The sequence below is a fragment of the Tupaia chinensis genome, unplaced genomic scaffold, assembly GCF_000334495.1.
Source record: "Tupaia chinensis unplaced genomic scaffold, TupChi_1.0 Scaffold000384_1, whole genome shotgun sequence".
NCBI lineage: Eukaryota > Metazoa > Chordata > Mammalia > Scandentia > Tupaiidae > Tupaia > Tupaia belangeri.
Window position 1 is genome coordinate 547,869 of NW_006159886.1, and position 22,507 is coordinate 570,375.

Sequence of the window (22,507 nt, forward strand, 5' to 3'; positions counted from 1 at the left end):
AGTAGGGTCGAGGTCACCAGTACCCACCATAGTGGGTAGACAAGTGGCTGAATAGAAGAATGAATGAATGAACGAGCTAATTTCAGGAGCTTCTCAAGGTAGCCTGGACTTTGAAGGGCCTCCCCCTTGCACCTGTGGTTAGTCCTGGGCTCCTCGCTGGCATGGAGTCCCACCAGGCCTCCCACCAGGATTCAGTAGCAATGTGATGCTTTGTCTCCAGCCCCTGGTGGCCTAGGAAGCCTCGTTCTGACTCAGACCCTGCAGGGTAGGGCTTGGAGACCCGGAGCTGAATGGACCCAGCTGCTGATCTTAACTTCCTGAGGCATCGGGGAGGAGGGGGCATTGAAGACGGAGCATTGGAGCACCTGGGTTCAAGTCTAGGCACCTCCAGCTCTACCACTGCCCGTTAACTACAGTTCTCAAACATGACAGCCGACATCGTCTCACTCCCTAAAGCCACCAACCAGAACACACCACTTCTGTCTTGCTTGGCAAAACTCAGTTTCTCTAACCACCAAGTCAGCATTTAGCCCACACAAGCCCCTGTCAATGGGGAAATAAGAGGGACCAGCAATTAGTGTAATGGCTATGTCGCTGGACTCCCATATAGTCGACTGTGGTTCGAGTCCCGGACCCGGTGGCTTAAGCTCATGCTGGGCGCATGTGTGTGCATGCCCAAGATCCCGAGAGGAGAGTGGAGGAGAAGGGATTGTCGCGTGGCCATCCCCCCGGAGGGGTGATTTCTCGCTTTCTATTTCTTTGGATCTCTCTGTCTTTCTGGCAAGCGCACACGCCCTGTAGCGAAAACCTCTAAAAAAAAAAAAATAGGGAAATAAGAGTCTCACTCCAGATATTATCAACATACTAATGGGGACCTCATTATACCGCCTCACAGGGATCGATATCCAAAGAACGAAAATGTCCTGCCAGTGTCTCTCACCTCCTGCAGGAGTGAGAGTGTGGGAAGAGACACTAGCCTGAGGTTCGGGGCTGAGCTGGAGCTAGGCTGCACGTGCCGTCTGCTTCCTGCTTCTTTCTTTGTAAAACGCTTTGTTTATTTCTTCTGAGGGAGAGAAGAGACGCCCAAGAGGCCCTTTAGGCCAGGATCCGATCCAGCCCCCGCCCGCCAGCCAGATCTCGGGCACACACCTGCGCCAGTTTGTGCGTGGACCTGGGTCCCTCCCTGGCGGCTCCCGCAGCCCGGGGCTCTGTGTTACCAAGGTGCGCTGCAGCTGGGCCTCGCCATTTCTCCACCATCCTCTGAACGTGACCATGCAGGGGCGAGGGAGGGGAGAGCGCCGTGTTCTCTGGTGCACACTCCGCCCTCCAGCGTCTCAAGGGCCCGACGTGCACGCTCTCCCACTCTCCACCCAGCAGTTCACAGAACAGCAGGCACCTCCTCCTCAGGGGACAGCCAAGTCACCCACCCGGTCATCAGAGAGACAAGGCACAGCCCACCCACCCTGCCCGTCGGACCAACTGCAGAGTCTCTTCTCTTTCCACCTGCCTCCAGTCAGACTTCCTCAGAAATCACCTTCCAGGGAAACATTGATCCTCCCCTCCCCTCCTCCCAGCCCCTACCTGGCGTGTTCTCATGGCTCCGGGCAGGAGCTGAGTAAATAAAGACTGCCGAGCCCGGACAGTCTGCCGGAAGCTTCCCAGCCCCAGCCACCGTGGACAGGGATGAGTGAGAGAGAACAAACAGATCAATAAAGGCAATTACAAGCCATTTCGGGGGCGGCGGCCGGGGTTTTCTTGTGCTCCTAGGCCACACAGACGGGAACAGCAGTTCAGGCCATTACATGTCCCAGAATTCCGGCTGTGGCCTCCACAGTGGGGCCCTGCCTTGGACAGGGCCAGCACGCCCCTGACATCTGGAGGGACAGTTGGAGTCAGGCCTGTCCCTGCTCCCCACATAGAGGCAGGGAAGTCCCAACTCCACAGCGTCTGTACCCAGCCCCTGCAGCATGGCTGTGGTCACACCTCCCCGGTGATGACAGTGACCACGGCAGGCATTTGCGGTGGCTGTGAGAGCCTGCATCTGAGCCTGGCTCGTCTCGTACAACCACCAGGAGGCGGGGCTGTTGCTACCCCATTATACAAGTGAGGAAACCGAGGCACAGAGTGTGGAGGACCGGGGGGTGGTGACAGCGCAGGAGTCCAAGCCTTTGGTGCCACCTCTCAGCAACCTGTCAGCTCCAGCCAGGGCAGTCACTGAGGTGTTTGAGGCCTACTAAGCAGGTCATGATTTGACCCAAGTCCTCGCTGGTGCCACTCCCCGGGGCCTCCCATGTCCTCCTGCTGGGCCTTTGCCAGTTCAAGAGTACCCTCCCACCACTCAGGGCCAGCCTCCATGAAGTCCTGCAGGCTTTCCCAGCTGGGAGGGGCCTGGCCTCCTCTGGGCATGCCCTACCCTCCATCTGTCCCTCTCGAGGTGTCCATGTCACCCTCAGTCCCCTACAGGGGCTTTGGGTGGTGTCACTGCGCAGCTTTGTTCTGCTTCCACCCAGCTTCACAGAGCTGGGCCAGGCCCGGTAGCATCACACCAGCCAGAGAGAAATCAGGCATGGCTGCACGCAGCTCGCAGGGGCCACTGGGGTCCCAACCAGAGCCATGGGAGCCTGAGGGCACTACTCGGTCACAGGGAACCCACAGCCCTCATGGAGGAGGGCCATGTGATCTGGGGTCTGAGAGCAGTGGGGGCTGGGGGAGCCATTCAGCTGGAGGGTGGAGAGCCCCGGGACTCAGCCCCCACATGGTTACTGGAACAGCAGAGCCACGGAGGGAGCATATAGTGGATCGAAACGTACAAAGGGCCAGGAGACTGGAGGCCTGAATTTGGGAGAGAAGTGACGTTTAGTAGGTCGAAGGTCTAGGGAGGGGTGGGCAGATGTGCTTATCAGAGACAGAGAAAAAAAGAGAGAGAAAGTGATAAAATACCCCCACGGGGGACTGTAACACTGCAATTCCTTCTTGTCCATATCTCCCACCTTTGTGGATTTTGCACATGCACAGACTCATGTGTTTCTCAAGCTGCTAGGTCCAGGACTCAAATGATGAGGTCAGCCATATGGGACCCAGCCACCTCAACCACTAGTCACTAACTGGTCTGAAATATGTTTTTTTAAAAAAACAACTTTTCTTAAAAATATATGAGGCCTAGGGACCAGCAGATGGCATAACGGTTACATCTCTGGACTCCCACGAGGTCGACCATGGTTCGAGTCTTGGACCCAGAAGCTTAAAACTCACTCTGGGTATGTGTGTGTGCATGCCGAAAATTCTGAGAGGAGAATGGAGATTCTGGGATTGTGGTGTGGTCATCCTCCCTGGGGGGGGTGATTTCTCGTTTTCTGTCTCTCTCTGGTGATTGCACACGCCCTATAGCAAAAATCTCTCTAAGAAGCAATTTAAAAAAGGTCTAGGGAAGACCAGGTCAGAGGAGGACTGAAAAGCCCAAGGGACAGCAAGCCCAGTCCCATCTCTAGGCCCAAAGACAGAGTCCCCAGGATCAGAGGCCCCAGGGGGAGGCTTGGGGAACAGAGGATTTCCCCTTAGGCCATCTGAGTGGCGCGAGTGGGCGTCCTGGACAGACCAAAAGCTCTCTGGGGAGGGGTGCCAAGTGTCTCTGTCGTGACCCACCTACGGGGTCACGGCGTGGGGAGTGCAAGGTTCAGGTGCTCACGTGCCAGGTATGGGCTTCTGACCTCACTAAGTGGTTCACGTGAGAGCGAATGAACTGCCCACTCCACTCAAGGTCAATGCTGCCGGTCACTGGCCCCACAGCTGTCCTACCTGCAGTTCTGCTCCGAGAGCCGGCTCTCGTCCTGGGAGGGTCCTAGGGAACGAAGGGAGGTGTGACTCCCAGAGGGCACTTGGCCATGTCTGGGCCCGTTTGTTTTCAGGCCTGGGGGAGAAGAGTCATGCGCTGGTACCCAGTGGGCAGAGGCCGGGATGCTGCCAGCACCCTCCCATCCACGGGACAGCTCCTCCCCATGACGCAGTGCCCTGGGCACAAGGTCGAGCATCAGTCTAGAAAGCCGGATCTAAAGGCATGTGATCCCAAATGGAGCGGGTAATCCCCTCTCTCCCATTCAGATGTTCCCAATCACCTAGGCTGATTGAAAAGAAGGGGACTGATCAAGGACCCCAGAGTGGCCCTGGGGACACAGTGGATGGCGATAAGTTCTGGGCTCTTTCTTCCCTCGACACCCGCTTCTGCTCCACTGTCACAGGAAACCTCAGAGGCTTTGCCAAGGAGCCAATCTGGTGGGACCCTGCTTTGCTTTATCTTCTCTGTGTCTACGGGCAACTCACTCAGCCTCTCTGAGCCCACTTTTCCTCAGCTGCACGGCAGCTGTCAGAGCACAAAACAAGCTAATAAATGGGAGGCTCTTCAGGGGGACAGCAGCGGCTGTGCTCGCGGTCTCTTTTCTTCAGACTCAGCTCCAACTCTGTCCTTATCAGAGCCCTGGGGGTACCCTATGTACTCTTCCCCATGGCATTTATAAATCAAGGTACTTTAAATGGCTTGTACACCAGATGAATCGTTTTTAAAGGTGCTTGACACAGGGAAGCACTCAGTAAATATTCATTGGATGAACAAATGATTATCATTATGATAATAGAATCTAGCCTTCAGCAGTTAATCCAATTCCCAGTCTCCATGGTTAGTTATTAATCTCTATCTATTTAGTAAGTGTGATTAAAAAAAAAGGAATCTTTGAATTGCTAGGACAATTTTAGCTTATAAAGTTTTTTCTTATCTATACGTCATTTGGATCTCACAATAGCCAGAACAGGTAATGCCACCAAGCCCCCAATTTACAAAAGAAACAACTGAGACTCAGATGCCACAAGCCCTGTGCCACCACACTCCCTAATGGGTGAGAGATCTAAGAACACCAGAAGAGAAAGGAAGCCGAAAGGACCCGAGGCACTTTCTAAGACTGAGTGATGGAACGAAGGCAGAGTCCAACGCCCACTTCCCCATGGGAAGCTTTTGCGTGGTGACATCACCCACCCTCCAGTATGTGGTTCTTGTGTACTTGCGCCTACTGAGCAGAGCACACCTCAGGGGTGTGCCTGGTACAGGTGAGACCAGTGGAGGACTGGGTGGGTAAGTGGAAGAAAGGGGGAACTGATAGATGCATGGCAGGTGGATGGATGGACGGATGGATGGACAGATGGATGGGCAGATGAGTGGGTAGACAGGTAGACAGATGGACGGACAGATGCTGGGTAGAAGAAAGGGCAGATGGGAGGGTGGGTGAAGGGCTGGCTGGACAGACAGACAGGAACTCTGGAGCCTACCTGTGTGTCTGCTCTTCTCGAACATAGCTACTCTTCTTCTTGTAGAAATTGGGTTTTGTACAGATTTCCCAGTAGCCCGAGACTGGGTCTTGGTCTCCTCTCTCTCCCCACAATGTGTAGCTCAGCTCCTGTCAGTGACAGAACCAAAGCCTCCTCTCTTCTGGCTCTCCACGCCCCCCAGGGTGAGCTCCTCTGTGCCGAGGAAGGAGCTGACAGAGGCTGCATGGCTATCTCAGTCCATCATTCTCCGCCAAGCTCCGAGCCCGCACAGCCAAATGCTTGTCCCTCCATCTTGGATGCCTCCAGGCACTTTAAAGTCAGCATGCCACACATCCTCGCTTCCTCCACTGTTTTCTATTTTGGGGGGGGGCAAGAGATAACCCCATTCTCACCATTGCTGAAATCCAACCACCACACCCAGACCTCCATCTCTCCTCACCTGGGTGACAACAGTGGCCTCCAACCGAGCCTCCCTACCCCACCCCAGTAAGTAACTTAAGCACAGCCCTAATGTTGCCATCCTCCGTACCAAACCCTTCACGAGTTTCCCATTTCTCTTAGGAGCCAACGACTGCTAAGATGTCCGTGGGGTACTTCATATGCAGGCTGTGCCTAGTACCCTAACTCATCTCAAGTATCCTTTGCTGGTGGACGATTGCTCTTCTAGCTACAGGCCTTTCTTACCTTTTCCTTTTGAACCGTTTCTCCAGAAGGCTCCGTTCAGTTGCCCACCACCCCATCGGCCTTCCCCAGCCTCTCCACCTCAGGGCACTCGCACCTGCTATGACGGCCCCATCACTTCGCCTGGGTTACTGCCGCCTTCGGACCCGGGTTCTCACACTCTCTTATGAAAGAAAGAAATTGAGTACACTTCAAGGAAACTTAAGACAAGAGAGGGACAGGAAGGCACTCCCAGCAGGGTCCTCTCTCCACACTCAGCTCCAGCCAGCCTGGCTCACAGGAGCATACACATACACCAGAGTGCACGGGGAGACCGCAAGGCGTGAGCCCTAGAGGCCCAGCATTGCGGAGCATGGCGTTACCACCGCATCACTGGCTGGCTTTCAAGTATCATTTTTTTAGGAACAACTCCCTGTGCCCATCTACCCAAGCGACTTTTAAAGCTGTGCGTTCTCGTGACACTTGGTGCATTTCCTTCGCCCAGGCAGAGTTTGCAGTTTGATGCATTGTGACTTTTTAATCAGTGCTGTTTCCCTCAGGGAATAAAAGCAAGAACCATGTCTGTCTTCTTCCCTCACTATCTCCGACACCAATAGTCGTTTGAATGAGTGAAGGGATAGGTGCCTCTTCTCACACGCCAGTGCTGTGGGAGAGAGTATTCGAGGCACCCTGAGTGGACCCAGCGTTAATGCCTCCTCACTCCCTTGTGTGCCTGCATGGGCTGGTGGGGCCTTTGGGTGTTTTCCTCTGGACCCTGTGAGCCCTGGCAGGCAGGTAGGCAGTTGTGGCTGGCTGTGTCTTTGAAAAGAACTCCTGTTTGCAAATGCCATCAGAATGCTGCCTGCTTTAAGTCATTCGCAGGCAATTTTGGAGGGATTGCACCTAACCAATTCTTGGGAAAGTGGCCATTAAAGTGAGACAGTTTAATAGCAACCCACTCGCACAGTTGGAAGGTCTGGAATGGTCCGTCTCACACGATCACCATCACTTTCACACAGAGACAGTGTTTGCCCTGAAGGGGTCTTTGGAGGTCATCTGTGTGTTTTAGACATGAACTCAAGTTTGCAGAGAAGCCCGAACCAGGACAGCTCGGCGGACAAAGCTCCTCCCGCCCTCGGGGGTCTGCCAAGTGAATGGCCAGACCGAGCAGCTGATTACAAGCACAGTCACCAGCCATCATGGCCTCTGTGCACTTGCACCTGAGCCTCAGTGCCTCGGACCCCACCTGCCCAGTGGCCTCTAGCGTCCTCGCAGTGGGTATCTGCACCACATGTCCTCAAGCGATCCTCCATGTAGCCTGCCCTTCCTGCTTGCCTCTGAATGGCCAGCTCTCGAGGGCCTGGCCTAGATGGCATGTCTCCTGGCAAGATGTCCTCCCCTGGGCTCCCACAACACTCTGCAACTCTCGGTGCCAGCACTCACGTCATCCTGCAAGAATCTTCATGTGTCTCTGCTATGTATCCAAGCGCGTGGGGGACAGCACCGGCATCTTTTTCACCTTTCTACCTCCGCGTGTTCTACCTCTGCTGTGGTATGTGTACCCCCCAAATCCATGTGTTGAGATTTGGCTGTAAAGGTCCTAAGAGAAACTCAATACGTTTATGGTGTCAAAAGGCAGGGCCTTAGAAGTGATAAAGTGATTAGGGTGAGGCCCCCATGGCTGAGTGCCAGTGGGTTTATACGGCAAAGGTAGGCTGCCAGGACAGAGGGCCTCAGGGACAGTCGTTCTTCTCTGCTCTTATCCTTGTGATGTGATCAGGAAAAACACCAACCAGTTGTGGCCATTGGAATTTGAACCTCCAAATCATAAGCTGAATAAAAGGCTGCTTTTATAAATTGCCCTGTCTCAGGTGTTTCTGCTAGCAACACAGTAGTGAACTGGAACAACCTTCAAACCTCATAAAAGCGTTTGCTGCATTTGGGGGATTTAAAACCTAAACAGAATATCTTGCACCAGAGCCACCCCATAGGAAAGATGGGAGTGGGGTGAAGTGGGTAGGGTCAGAGGTGGGTTCAGCGTGGAGAGGGCATGGTGGTAGGCCATGGGGGGTCCTGCCCATAATCCCTCTAATATTGGGGTTGTCAAAAAGTCATGATGCATTTGTGCATAGAAAAATATGTCATAACTTTTTTGATGACCTAATAGTATCATGATATCTCTCTCACTGATGTGAAGATCTATGGTCCCAGGTGGCCCTACCCATCAATGGAAATAAACAGCAACTTTCACACTTTATAGTTAGCAAAGCACCTTCAGGTTCACAACATTCAATCCCCTAACACTGGGAGCGTAGCTGGTAAGGCCCTGGGCAGTATTTTAAAGCAGGCTTGGGCCCTCCAGTGGCACCTTTGTCCATGGTCCTGTCCTCCCCAGGATGCATAGTGCTTCCTTAGGAGATCGAGGATAGGGAGTCAGCATCATTTATGGTCGTCAGCAAGTCTGTTCTATATTTGTTACCTTTATAAACAGTCTGGGTTGTTTTTTTTTATAGGGGATGAGGGGTATTTCTTTATTTACTTAAGGTTTTTACCATAGGGCATATGTGCTAGCCAGAGGGACAGGGAAACTGAGAAATCACCCCCCAGAGGGGATGTCCATGCCACAATCCCTTCTCCTCCAGTCTACTCTACTCTCAGGATTTCGAGCATGCACACACATGTGCCTGGTGTGATTTTCAAGCCTCAAGGTCCAGGACTTGATCCATGGTTGGCCATGTGCAAGTCCAGTGCATTAACCACCATGCCACCTGCTGGCCCCCACGTTCTGATTTTTAATGCTTTCTTCTGCTTTATGTGTCTGTATCTTCTGCACAGAGCTCGTCCCCTTGCATTATCTTCTCCAGGGATACGGCTGACAAGGCCCAGAATTGAATTCAACTAAAGATTACTTACAGTTTCTCAAAATATTCAACTTAGTGGAGCCTTTTGTCCTTGTCCTTAGTTAGGAAAGGAGCTGAGCATGACTTCCCATCCCACCTTCATCTTCTCCTCTTCCCTAACATCCTTTCCTCTTAAAAAAAAAAAAAAGAAAAAATATTGGATGGGATTGCTTGGCTTGTATCCATTCTTACAACTCCAAGCTGAATCTGGTGTTTTCCTGGCCTCAGTCCTTCACCATCTGCTACTTAAACTTTCACCTTCACCGTCACAGAGCCTCATCCATCTCTCTGCTGGTAGAAGATGTTTTCAAGGCATTTTCCGTTGAAGACAGGCCCCTAGGTATATAATGTATGGTGTTCGGCTATGGAAGATGCCTTTATCTCAGTCTATACATGGTAGCATAGCCGGGTATAAAATTCTGAGACCAGACCTTTTCCATACTTCTCTGTAGCCATTGAAATCCATTTAATAATGTCAAATTCAATACTGAAAATATACTTGTCATGCAGATTTTTTTCTAAAGGGCACACGCACTCACTGGAGAGACAGAGAAACAGAAAGCAAGAAATCACCCCCTGGGGGAATGGCCACACTGCAATCCCTTCGCCATTCTTCTCCTGGGATTTTGGGTGAGCATGCACGCACACACACCCAGCTGAGTTTTAAGCTGTTGGGTCCAGGACTCGAACAGCCGTCAACTACGTAGGAGTCCAGCAACATAACCATTACACCATCTGCTAGTCCCATTCCATGGCCTGACTTTTAAAAAAGAATTACTTATTTAATTTATTATTATTATTATTGTTTTATTTAACCAGAGAGAGACAGAGACAGAGAGAGAGAGGGAAAGTGAGAAAGCAAGCCACCAAGTCCATGTGGGATTCCAGTGCCTTAACCATCATGTCATCTGCCAGCCTCAAAATCCATTTAATTATTTGAAATTCAATACTAAAATACATTTGTCATGGTCTGACTTTTAATCTTTTATACATAATTCTTTTTCTTTTGTGAGCAAAAATTACACATCCCCCCCCCCTTATACTTGAAGAAGAAAAAGCTCAGAGTGTGAGAATCAATTTAATAAGGGCTTTGTTTCAGGAAATGTCCTTCTACCTCCCCTCTACACACACCACACATGCACACACACGTCTCTGATTTCTGCCTCTGGTCCTGTCGCTCTGCATCCACACTTGGAAATGCCCAGGGTTCTCACCCTGCCTCACTCACTTGCCTTGTCTAGTATGTTCCTTCTCACTGTTATCCCTTCATCTGTATCCTCGCTGGGAGAACTTCTTTATTTATCCTCCACCTCACTGATTGTGTTTCCTGTAGCACCCAGTGAGCATTTTCATGCTTCCAAGATGCTCCTAGTTCTGCTGTTAAAATTTGTACAGAGCTATGATTGTTCTTTGAGCTCTCCGCTGCTTCCCTTCCTAGTTCTGCCTTCCTCTCCAGGAGCTGCCTTTGCTCTCTGCCATTTCCCTAACTTTCCATTTGCATCTGCATCAACTGTACTTCTTCTTCTTCTTCTTCTTTTTTTTTTTTTAAAGAATTATTTATTTGATTTTATTTATTATGATTATTCTTCAGTTTGGCCAGAGAGAGAGAAAGAGAAAGTGAGAAAGCCAGCCATCAGATCCAGGACTTGAACCGTGTTTGACCATGTGGAAGTCCAGCACCTAAACTGCCATGCCACCTGCCGACCCCAACATCAACTGTTCTTCTATAGAAACCACATATCCCAGGACATAATCTGCCTAGCAGTTCCTGCCCTACACCATACCAAAATCGAGGGGCTGGGGATGTTGGGGTAGGGAGGCAGGAAGGTGCAAAGGAAAAGCCATCCAGCCGCCTCTGGGAGCAATGTGCATCAGTGGGAGATGCCCACCCTGCTGGGGGAGCTCTGATGGGTTTGGGGAGGACCTTTTCCTAGTTCTGTACAGGTGGGAGGGCCACCCTGCTAGTGGAAGGCCTCGACTTCCAGCATGGCCTCAGTCTTTGTTTCTGGAAGTTCCTTATGCTCTCCTTTCATCGTTAAGAGGAAACTCAGAGAAGCTTAGAACAGAGGCCACTGCTTCTTTGTCTGAGAAGTCAGAGCCACCCACTAGAGGAGGCCCTGCAAGCTTTCAATGTCCTGCTCCAGGTTTCAGAACAGGGCCCCCTCTCTGCTCTGCTTAAAGTGCTGGTGCCCTAGTGGGGCCAGAGATACCTTCCTGGAACTCTTCCTCTGACACATCACAACCAGGAAAATAACAGTCAACACTTAGGTCAGAGCCCCCAAGATGCCACAGCTGAGGACCCTCACTGAGAAACACACCTACTGCACCTCATGTGGACCCTCGCTCTCAGGGAAAAGGCATTGATTTTCCTGTCAGTGAGGGAGACGGCCACGTTTGGTTACAACTACAGTAGGACTTTGGAGGACATATGATGGCTAATTTATACGGGACAAATAACTATTTAATTGCTCTCTAATTACGTGACAATTAGAATTCATATTGTGGCAGCGTCCACAGGTATCTGTTTACGACCTGCGTGCAGCAGTTACTGCGCCGGCAACCATTAAGACCGCCACAATTCGTGGAGCAGGCAGCACTGCCGATTACGGAGCATAATTGCCCGTGTAATTATTCTCTTATACCCGAGTAATTACACGGTGGTATTATTTGTATATTACAATTTATTCATATACCTAATCACAGTCTCCTTTCACAAACTGGGACCCAGCCCAGGAGACGCTGATCAATTTTTTTTAACTAGCATAGAAGTCATCTAATGAAAAGCTTGGCTAACGGGCTGCTTGGCGTTTACGATCTAGTGGAGAGATGAAGGTTCTGGTGTGGGAGACCTACAGAGAGGCAGAAACGGAGGCCTGGAGTAGTGTCTTCTGCAGACAGGCCCTAGCAGGATGGGGTGGAGACAGGCCTATACCAAGCCCCGTCCTGCCAGCCACCCTCGCCTTTGCCCAGGGGAATGAGCTCCCCCACAGCACAGCCTTACGCAGTTCACAGCTAGAGAAGCAAATATGGTTGGTGATCAAACATTTTCAGCCCAACTGCTTGCAATACAAACACACACACACAAGGGACAAAAACACGCCAGCTCCCCGTGGGTGTAGAGAGGAACAGCTATTTTCAATCACCCGCCAGCCCTCCCCCAGGCCTGCTCGCGTCGCCCACAGAAGATTCATGTCTCAGCCCCGGCAGATTCCTTCCAGCATTCAGGAGCATTTGCTCGCGCTCCTCTCCCTCTCCCATAGCCAATCCCATATCCGGGGCTGACTTTCCAGTGCCCTCTGGCACTGCCAGCTGATGCGGTATGTTCTAGTCAATCTGCCTGGTGCCTGTAATATCTCCACCCCTGGTGGGCCCTGGGGGTACAGACAGGTAGGACATGGGCCCGGCCCCAAGGAGCTCATACTCATTCAGGAGGGAGTCAGTGAGATGCACAGAGCTCTGTGCGGCAGCGGCATAAGCAGGCACAGAGGGGAACAGCATTAACTGAGCACCTACTATGTTTTCAGAGGAGCATTATCTCATTCCCTTTTGTGTGCAGAAAGCAGCCACGGGTCAGTGAACCAGAGTCTCAGAGAGGCCCAGTGATCCAACAAAGTTTACTCCACAGCAAGGAAGTAGAAAAGAATCCACCCTCCCCAACTCAGTCCCCCACCCAGCACCCCTCCACACCTACTAAGGGTCAACGTCCAGAACAATATCTAGGCTGGGCAGCCCCATAGGCAGGCCGGCTGGAAGAGGGCTGTGAGGACTTTCTTTCAAGCATCAAATAGGAATGCCTGCTGCAGAGTTGAAAAAAGGCAGGAAAAGGAAATTTGAGATTTAAAAAACTCCTAAAATAAGAAATGCTTTCTTTATAACAGCAGAGTTAGAAAACACACAGTATAGCAAGGTCAGTTACCCAGCTGTCTCTGCAAATGCTGGGGGAGTGGGGACATGAGCTGCTCCCATTGCTTCATCTGCTTTTGCTGCTGGCACTTGTTTGCCTGGTTTGGGAGACCAACCTCACGCTCTGTGATGTGGGTGTGGGTGGTCTGACCCCACCTCCACAGAGAACGTGTCACCCAGGCCCTGCCAATCAAAGCATCAGCTCCCCAGGCTCCACCCACTGCTTCACTGATGGGGCAAGCAGTGCCAGTCAGCATCCTCCCTCTGACTGCAGTATTCAAGGTACAACAGAAAGCTCTGCTCCGCTGGCTTTTGGTGGCCCAGGAGAGGCCTGAACTTTAAATTTTGTCTCCCTCAGCATCTCATGTTAGATGTGGCTGCATTTTGTCTGCATAATCGTGGCAGCAGAAAGGTGCCTGGCTGAGTTCCTCACAGACATCCCGGGACTGCTGAGGAGCCTGCTGGATATGCCTGCTCGTCTTGCTGAGCCCTCTCTGTTTAGACACGTGGTGTCACTTTCACACTCACTAGACGAGAGTGAGGCATGCTGGCCCAGCAGTTAGAAGCATTCGATCCAGCATGAGATGCTCCAGTTTCTAATTCCAGCTCCCTTCGGGGTCCCTAAAGGAAGTTGCTTTACCGCCCTGGGCCTCAGTTTTTTGTCAGTAAGCTGAGATGATAATACTTGTTTGTCATAAATTCCAAAGGAGAGGGAGGAGTCACTCGGCAGAGCCAGGCTTCAAGCAGGCACACGGCAAATGGCAGCTCTTACTACGAAGCTCCATGGTCACATTAATGATGGGGAGGAAGGACCCCATCTTGAACCAAGGTGGATAGCAGATCTCATGGGGCTCAGTCAGGGCCTCCTAGAAACGGGTATTGCTGCCCATGAGGCAAAGGATTAGCCACAACAGAGATTTTTCACCTATAAAATAAAAGGTGAAGCTGGAGCCCAGACAAGGACTCAGAGTTCCCCAGTGTATTTTAGATGAATGGTTATTGGGGCATTCCTTTCCACTGATGAGGAAAGCCACTGTGGAATGCAATGTGGTGTTATTTGTCAGAGCCGTCAAAGGTGCTCATCTCTTGGCCCAGCAACTCTAATCGAGGAATGTATCTGGAAAGAATTTCTCCCCCTGGTTTTCAAAAAAGATAATTATTATTCTTCGCACTAAGGAGTATAATCCTACCTTGCTTATGATGAAAGAAAACAGGAAGTGAGCTAACTGCCAAAACAGAGGCCACAGATGTTGGCCTAAAGTGAATACCCCAGGCCTGTGGGCATTATGTTTTTAGATTCAGTTTCACTAACGACTGCTTTTTAACCAGTTTGTTCATGTATACATTCATTTGTTCAGAATGGCATTCCAGGCACAGTGCCAGGAGCTGGGTAGACAGAACAGCAAAAGAGACACAGGTCCTGGCCAGGGGTACTTCCCATGGGGTGGGGAGACAGACTCAGAACAGCACACAGACACAGCTCTGTGTCACAGCTGGTCTGTGTGCAGGAAAGAGCAGAGACCCTGCAGCTGAGGTCGTGAGCTGGTTGAGGGTTTTCAAGGGTGGTGGGTGGGCCTAGGAAGGCACCCCAAGGAGGGAGGATCTGGTCTAGGATAAATAGGAGTTACCCACAGAGAGCAAGATATGGGAGGGAGGAGGATGGTGCCCCCCCCAGAGTGAGAGGACTACGAGCAAAGGCTCCGCAGAGAGGAACCCACGCCTGATGGCATCTGGTCAGCGTGCACGGGCCTGTAGGCACTGAGGTAAATAGAGAAGGGCAGGGCCAGGCCCGACAGCCGGTATTTCCCAGTAAGAACATCAGAGTGCCGGCCAAAGGCTCTCAGTGTGTGGTGGGGACAGGGGTCGCCCAGGCAGAGCTGGGCTCTGGGAGCAGGGTGAGGTGGGCTAGGGAGGACCAGGGTGGCCATGAGGAGGCATGAGGAGAAGTAGCGTGGGCTGGGTGGCAGAGGAGGTGGACATGGGTCCCGGTGTCAGGAAGGCAGACTTGCAGGACAGATGAGATTAGAGGGCCATGCTGACAGCCTGGCCCGGGTTTCTGCTCTGGGACCTGTGAGGGTACAATGCCACCAGTGCAATAAAGGCCTAGAGAAGACCCGTTTAACCGCCAGGGCATGAGTCAGTTTTGCACTTTGGGGCGGAGTGGCCATGGGAAAGAAAGCAGGCGCTGAAAACAAAAAAGTAATGGAAGCTGAAATTCTCCTGGCCTTTGGAGGACCTCCCTCCCTGGATCTCCAGATGCCCCATCGTGGAAATCACTTTCAAATTTAAGCTATTTTACCAGGCAATGATCCTTCAAGCCCATGGTGCACAAGGGATAAAAACATACCTTACCACTATTTTCTAAATCCACATGTTTGAAGGAGAGGGAGAGATTCAGGTCACAGCAAGCACAGCTAATCAGGGGACATTTCCTTCAATCTTGCTTCTTGCTTCATAGCAAAGTTGAGCAGCCCACCATGGGAATCAAGAATTAGGCGGCCTGTGCTCTTAGAGTCTCGTGTCTACATCCCCACCCAAAAGGCAATGGTCCACAAGCTCCGGAGCCTCCATCAACAGCTGCATAGGACAAAGCAGCTGACCCTCAGTGCCACGAGACATGGTCACCCTGGACAGGTGGGTTCCCGCAGCTGCGCTCAGGCTCCAAGGAATAAACTTATTGCCTGCTCTCCCGCCCAAAGAGCAGAACCAGTCATTAGCCACAACGCACTGGGCTGGCTGTGTCTCCAATGGCTGAGACACAGGCCCCATGCAGGGCTGAAAGGAGGCCACAGACGGGCTGCGTGGTGGAGGCAGACGTGAAGAAGAGGGAGCCATCCCTCTGGGCAGGTGGAGTGATACAGCTGAGCAAGCTCCAGGTGCCTAGGGAAGGGAGATAAGGCTCTCCTAGAGTCCTGCCTCTCACTCAGTGACCAAGATCAGAACCCTCAACATTCTGAGGCCCCGCAGTGTCCGTGACCACCCACCTCCCTGGTCAGGCAAGAGGAAAGGTCGTTCTGGGCCCAGAAGGCTGCAAAGGGCTGGAAGTACGTGTCTCCTCCACCACACCACATGTGAAGTCCTAAACCCCCTTGTGACAGTATTTGGAGGTGGGGTCTTTGCAAGGGGATTAGGTCATGAGGGTGGAGCCTTCGTGACAGGATTAGGGCTTTATGAGAAGAGGCCAGAGAGCTGGCTAGTCATTTGTACCATGAGGACACAAAGGAAGGCAGCTTCAAAACAGGAGGAGCTCTCACCAAAAGCCTGAAAATGCACCCCGATCTTGGACTTCCAACCTCCAACACTATGAGAAATAAATGTTGTTTAAGCCCCTAGGTTTATGGTACTTTGTTACAACCCCTGAGCTGACGCAGAGTTGTACTCTGGTTTTCCCTCTAGACACACCCATTGAAAAGGCTTTAGTTTACGGATCACATGAGGGCAGGCAGGAGCCCACCATTCCCAGGGTCTACGGTGTGATATAAAGGTGACTAATGTGGGGTAGGTGTGGGTTTGGAGCCCGGAGAGATGTAGGCTGAAATCCCACCACGACTCCTGCCCTCTTCTGGCCAGAAGCTAGGGTCAGTCCCCAAGCCTCCGTGAGCCTCTGCTGTTGCCTTGAAGGTGGCCTCTGCCACTGCTGTGGGGGATGCTACTGATGCCCTTGTCGCTCCCAGGCCCTCCTCCTGCCCCGTCCCAGGGGACTACACACGCCTTCGCTCTCTTCAGTCCCGACAGGCACAGACGGGGACCACCGAGCTCAGTGCCTGGCCCACACCAGGTCTCCAACAGAAGGGTCCCTTGGAACACTTTGAGAAGAGGTCGGGAGCTTCCTAATGCAAATGCGGGCACCCCTGAGGTGCACAGGGCAGTCTGTTTTACATTTTATTTTATTGGCTGAGGTCCCTTTGGGTATGAGCCTCTGCACCATCTTCAGAAGAGAGAATAAATCCAGAGTCTCTTTCTCTCCATACTTTATTAGTTCAGGGGGTCAGAGGTCAGGAGAGCTGTTTTCTGAGAAGCCAGGCTTTTTCTCCTTTCTCCTACAATAACCTATTGACTTGAAGAGAGAATAATTTTCCATGCATTAGGGTGAAGTTTCAAGGGGTTCACTCTGTTTCTGAGACAAAAGCTCTGTGCACTGACAGGCTCAATTGCGTCATTTTTCTCCCAGACAGGAGAGGATGCCTCACTGTTGAGGGGAATGGAGAACATCACTGATTAAGAGGGAAGGCCCATTTAGATTGAGCTCCGTTTTCTAGCCCTCGGCAGGGCTCCATATTCTGGCTTCTCTTCCCATCGGCCAGGGCTCCTACCCTTATAAATAACAGACCACGAAGGACCTGAAGGCGCCTTGAGGTCAAACCATGGTGGAGGCCTGGGGGTGGGAGGGGTATCCCAGGGACCCTGACTTCACTCTCAGAGAGTTGGAGATGCTCAGAGCCTGCACAACTCCAGAACTACCTTCCTCACAGCGGGTAGATCCACACCCAGTCCCCTCTGACTTCTCTTCTGTTCAGGCTGACCAGAGAAGTCAGGATGGAACTGGGAAAGAAGCCAGGAAGGCCTGTCCCAGGCTGGTGCATGCTCTTGGCATGGGCTGTTGGCCCACCCCAGGAGTCTGAACTGGCAGCAGGTACTTGCAGTTCTCCCTACCGCCAGCCTTGGCCACTGCCTCTGACTCCAACCTGGCCATCTTGAGCCTCCTTGGATGCCCTAGGCCAATGGACTACATGTGTCCCATCTTGGGCCCTTCATGTTCCCCCTAATGACTTCTACCCCTCCGGGCTAGCTATTTCAGGGAATAGCATGCCCACCCATCTCCCACTGCTCATGCCGGAAGGCTGGGCATCATCTCATCAATGAGGTGTCTCTTAATCTTGCCCCTGCCCACACAAGTTCAGACTTCCTATTGCTCACCTAGACATCGTCTCATATGTGTTGGACGCAGCACAGATCCATGGGATAGATGTTAGTTGAATGAATGAATCAATGAATGAGTGGGTGGATGAATGAATGGGTGAGTAGACGGATGGAATAGCAGATTTAAGTATGAATGGACAGATAAGTAGATGAGTGAATGTGTAGGTGAGTGAATGATTAGATAGATGAGTAGATATATGAATAGATAAATGAGCAAATGGATGAACAAATAAATAGTTGGATAAATGAGTGGGTGGGAGAGTGGTTGGATGAACTAATGAGTGAATAAAAGGATAAATGAATGGAGGAGTGACTCTCCCTGCTCCGTACTCTCCTCTGTCCACTCTAGTCTCCCCATTGCAGCAAATGAACTTCCTTAAAAGATAAGCAAACCAGCACATTTGACCTCTATCACCCCCCTGAATAGAAGCTTCCAGATCTCCATGCTTTCCTATTCCCTTCAGCCTGGCTATGCCAAGGCCCTCCAAAACCTGGGCTGTCACCATACACCAGCCACCGCTGCCCTTGTTCATGCAGACCACTCTCCCATCAAAGGCAGGTCTCTGTCCTACCATGAGTGGGAAAGCCCTGCAAGTCACCTTGACTGACAGGACGAACAGCAGTGCTCCCAGGCCAGTACGAGCCTCCAAGGATCTGGGTGCCTTGCACCTGCTGCCATCATCCCTCTTGAGAAGGAAGAGGAGGTACGGGGTGAGAGTGGGAAGCAGCCTTGCTTAGGGAGGAACCCCGGCTCCCAGCCTGGTTGTATTCACCAGGTTACTTGATCCCTCTGAGCTTTGGTCTCCCTCTCTGAAAACCTGGGCAACAGCAGCACTGGTCATTGTTCTGAGGATCAAATGGATGCTTCACTCGTGCCTCTGTCCTAGGGCTGCCAAACCAAGTGGCACACACGGGGTGGCTTCAAATACAGAAGTGTTTTCAGAGCTTCGGAGACCAGAAATCCAGAATCGAGGTGTCAGCCACATTCCTTGCAAAGGCTCTATGACAGATCTGTTCGACTTCCTTCTGTTTGGTGTCATCGGCAATCTTAGGCCTCCTGGGCTTGCAGCTCCACCATGTCATGTCCTCATCTCTGTGTGTCTTCACATCGTCTCTTCATGTGTCTGACTTTGTGCCTTTTTCTTTTCTTACTAGGATATCAGTTATTTAGGGATGGCCTCATCTTCCCCGAGTACAGCTGTAAAGACCCTATTTCCAAAGGGCCATTCCCAGGTGTGGGGGCTAGGACGTGCCCTTATCTCTGGGAGGCACAGTTCAACCCATAACACCACGTACAGCTGAGAACATGGCTGGTACCTGGATGTGCTCAACAGTGCCCGTGACGATAACTGTTGAAGGCAGAGCACACAGGGCAGGGACAGCCCAAGGGCTGAAGTGCAGGGGCTGTGAGCAGGGGCTTTTGGATTGGCTGAAACAGGTGTGTAAGTATTCCTCTCCCAGTGTCCCCTGGCTTGGAACTCTGCTGTGGGCAGTTTCCTCACTCATTACAGAAGGGACATCGAGGCCCCTAACTGGAGGGAGCCAGCAGGGGGTTCTTCACATTGCTGGGGAGCAATGACACCCAAATTGATCCCGCCTTGCTGCCTAACAAGCCTGGAGATTCACGCTGGAATTCTGGGATCAAAGAGGTCAACTCTTGCTTTCATGTTGCTTTCTGCCTACGTCTCTCTTTAACGTGCTGCGACCTCATGTCCACAGACTATGTGCAGCACACTGAAGTGGGCTCTCAGGGCTTCCATGGAACAGCTGCCCACTCCATGTTCTCCCCACATCACCATCCAGACCAGGCCTCTGGTTTAGGACACTGCTTCTCAAAGCATAGTCTTTTGGGGCCAGCAGGTGGCATAATGGTTAAGGCACTGGACTCCCACATTGTTGACTGTGGTTTGAGTCCCAGACCTGGCAGCTTGAAACTCATGCTAGGTGCGTGTGCATTCATGCCCAAAATCCTGAGAGGAGAATGGAGAAGGGATTGGCGTGGCCATATGCCGGGGGCCGGCGGGGGGATGATTTCTCACCCCTCTGTCACTCTGTCTTTCACTGTCTCTCTGCTGGGCACAAACGTCCTATAGCAAAAATCTATTTTAGAAAACAAGTGGTCTTTCAGTGGTCTCTGCAAGTGGTTCTGAAGTCCGCGGCTTAAGGAAGATGGCAGCAGGCTTGAAGGAGAGGCTGGCTATCTTGGTGCTCCTAGCCAAGGATAACCTGCCAGCTCCCGGGCACTCTCATGACCCTCCACGCCTGTAAGAACAGCTCGCTCACAGCTCTCAAGTGAACACCTCTCCTATGGAGGCCCAAGTCTACTCTGCCCACCCCCTGCACACTGGCAGCCCACACACTTCTTGCCTGGAGACCATCATGCAAGGATGACTTCAGTCTGCAGGCACCGAGCGACATGGAGCACTGTGGCTCCCTAGTAGTCAAATCGCCAGCACTGCCTGCCCCAGAGAACGGTGGCTGTACATTCCTGGTCCCTCCCCAAGCGGTGGAGTGCACACTGTGAGGGCGTGTCCAGAGGTCCCTCCGAGCAGTTGCTCATGTAGGTGATAGGCCCAGGTCTTCAAGTCTACGCACTGCACGCGGGACTGCCTCGCCAGCCTGCCCACAGCCCCACACCATGAGGAGCCACAGAGGCGGTGTGCCAGCCCTGCAGCGGCCAAGACCACAAGGAACACCCTTGGTAGGTGAGGCTCAACTCATGCCCGATCCATGGGAAACAGCGAGTGCTCCCAGCGTGAAACAAAGGGTGGGTTTATGTTCAGGCAAGTCGGTCCAGGGTCATGACTGCTCGCAGGTGCAGGGAAAGCTGCCTGATAGGTGGTTCAGTCCTCCTGAGTCACAGCTGCGTGCAGGGCACTGCCACGTGGGTGGGAGTCACTGGCTTCCTTTAGTGTGTTATGAACTGGACAGTCTTAGCCAGTGGGGCCGGGCACTATGCTGTGATGTCGTGCATCTTCCCAGTCAACCCCAGCACAATCCGATGAGGAGATGCTGTTAGAATCCTCATTTTACACATGGGGAGTTGAGGCTCAGAGAGTCAGGAAGGGGAGATTCAAATCGCCTCTAAGCTTGTGTCTCAGGTCCTCCTTTGTAGCATGTTCTTTATCAGGTACTTGGGACCAGGAGCTGGTCAAACGCTCAGGGATAAAATGCAAAAGGCCATATAAACATTTCACCATGAGGAGGGATAATAGAGACTAATTCCTGCAGCATAGAAAATTTTCGAAGGATGAACCCTAAAGTGTACAGGTGGGTGCTGGGGCTTCCCCCACTCCCTCCCCGAGTCCCAAGCTCCAGGACCCTGCACAACCCAGCAGGTGGCAGATCTGCTCATCAGCAGCAGGTGGTGGCCGCACTCTCCAGCCTGGGCCTGCTCAGCCCAGAGTGCCCAGTGCCCTGAGCCACTGAAGAGGGCCACCATGTCCATGGGATCTGGGATGATCTTGGTTTCTGGTGGGTCTGGCCAGCGTTGTGCCCTGCTCAGACTCACGATGAGGAAGAGAGCCCTGGTGGGCCAAGCGGTCAGCTGCTGGCTGGGAAGAGCAGGGCTCCACACCGGGAAGAGCAGGGCTCCCGCTGAAAGGAAGGGCTCAGGTTAGGGTCCAGTTATAGGGGAGAAGGCAACAGTGTGAGTGGAGGGGACAGAGGCCAGAGAGGGAGTCAGTGTCAAGTGTGAGATGAAAGCCATGGACCGAAACATGCAAGAAAGACCCAGGACAGAGTGGAATGGGGTGCTGGGTTTCAGCCTCAGGACACGTTCCATGAGTCTGACGTGGGACAGGCGAGGAGTGCTCAAGCATCCGAGTCTCAGCGCCACTACACTACACAGCCCTACAGGGCTGGGAGAACACCCAACTTCCTGGCGGGGGACTCTGAGGTCCAGAGAACCTGGAACTGGAGTAGCTAATTGGCAGCTCCAAGGCCTGGACCTTTTCCCTCAGGTTTTCATGCCCTGGAGGGCCAGGCTCAGGGTGGCCCCGAAAGACTGAGCTGCTCCAAGGTGGCACAGCGCAGGAGGAAGGGCAAGAATGATGGGGTCCTTGGGCCTGGGGCAAATCCTGACCTGCCCACTGTGTGGCCCTGGGGAGGACATGTGACCTCTCTGGGCCTCTTTTCTTTTCATCTGTGAGACGGTGCACATGCCCCATCCCACCCCATGCTGCCAGGGTTAGTGACACACGTGCAGCTCCTGACGCCACGTCTAGTCTCTGCAGAGGGCCTTCAGAACACGGCACGGTTCTTCATCACTATTAGCGATGGAGAGTTTTGCTCTCTGCGACACTTTGAGCCTCTCCACGACAAGATTTGGGTTTGATTCATTTCTCTACCCTGAGTGCTTAGCACATGGCAGTTCCTCACAAAGACGCAGGAGAGTGAGTGGAATGAATGAGATGAGCCAAGATCTCGCCCCGGGCTTCTCAAATTAGGAGTCAGGTGCCCAGGAGGGCCCAGGGAGTGGGTGGGCTGGAGTCCTGGGAGTTCACATTCTCTGGGTCATTGGTTTTATATATATACATACATATATATATATATTTTTTTTTGGAGAGTGTTTTTTTAATAGGGCATGTGCACTCGCCAGAAAGACAGAAAGAGACAGAGAGATAGAAAGTAATAAATTACCCCCCTAGGGGGAATGGCCATGCCACAATCCCTTCTCCTCCATTCTCACTGGATCTTGGGCACACACGCAAACGCACCTGGCGTGACTTTAAGCCACTGGGTCCAGGACTCGAACCACAGTTGGCTACATGGGAGTCCAGCAACATAGCCATTACGCTAAATGCTGGTCT

At 52.3% G+C, this 22,507-nt stretch overlaps 1 protein-coding gene across 1 annotated transcript in view; it reads right to left on the reverse strand.

Moving 5' to 3' along the window:
• The window catches only part of SORCS2 (sortilin related VPS10 domain containing receptor 2), a 585,200-nt gene that overhangs the window by 209,508 nt on the left and 353,185 nt on the right, over positions 1 to 22,507 (reverse strand). The gene's annotated exons all lie outside the window — the stretch shown is intronic.